The 332-nt window shown below is 36.7% G+C and overlaps 1 protein-coding gene across 1 annotated transcript in view; it reads right to left on the bottom strand.

Moving 5' to 3' along the window:
* Nucleotides 1–278: 278 nt before the first annotated feature.
* LOC100536524 (protein shisa-like-2A) overlaps nt 279–332 on the bottom strand; it is a 198,033-nt gene continuing 197,979 nt past the window's right edge. The window contains exon 7 of the transcript XR_012398742.1: nt 279–332. This exon is cut by the window's right edge and continues 894 nt beyond it. The gene's annotated coding sequence lies outside the window, so the exon portion shown is untranslated.

Genomic DNA, 332 nt, shown 5'->3' with positions numbered 1-332 from the left:
AATAGTGCCAGTAATAATTGCAGCTTTTGACGTATGATTTAGTGTGCTTCCGACAGAGAAACTAATCACTGCAAACTCAATATGAAGCATAAATTAAATATAAGAGGTGATTCACCTGTGAAGTGGCCTTGCCGAGAGCACCGGAAACCCATGCAGCTTCAAGATATCTGACACACACACGACCGTTAGTGGGTGCAACATCCATTCTGTTAATTTATTTGTTCGTTATTCATCTTCTGTTTTTACTTTAATTTCATGAATGAAATGTTTTTTTTTTTGTAATGTATAAACAGTTGAAGTCAGAATTATTAGCCCCCGTGATTTATTCGCCC

This window comes from Danio rerio, chromosome 23 (genome assembly GCF_049306965.1).
Source record: "Danio rerio strain Tuebingen ecotype United States chromosome 23, GRCz12tu, whole genome shotgun sequence".
NCBI classification, from domain to species: Eukaryota; Metazoa; Chordata; class Actinopteri; order Cypriniformes; family Danionidae; genus Danio; species Danio rerio.
Note: the sequence above shows the minus strand (reverse complement) of the source record. Positions and strands in the feature narration are given on the sequence as shown.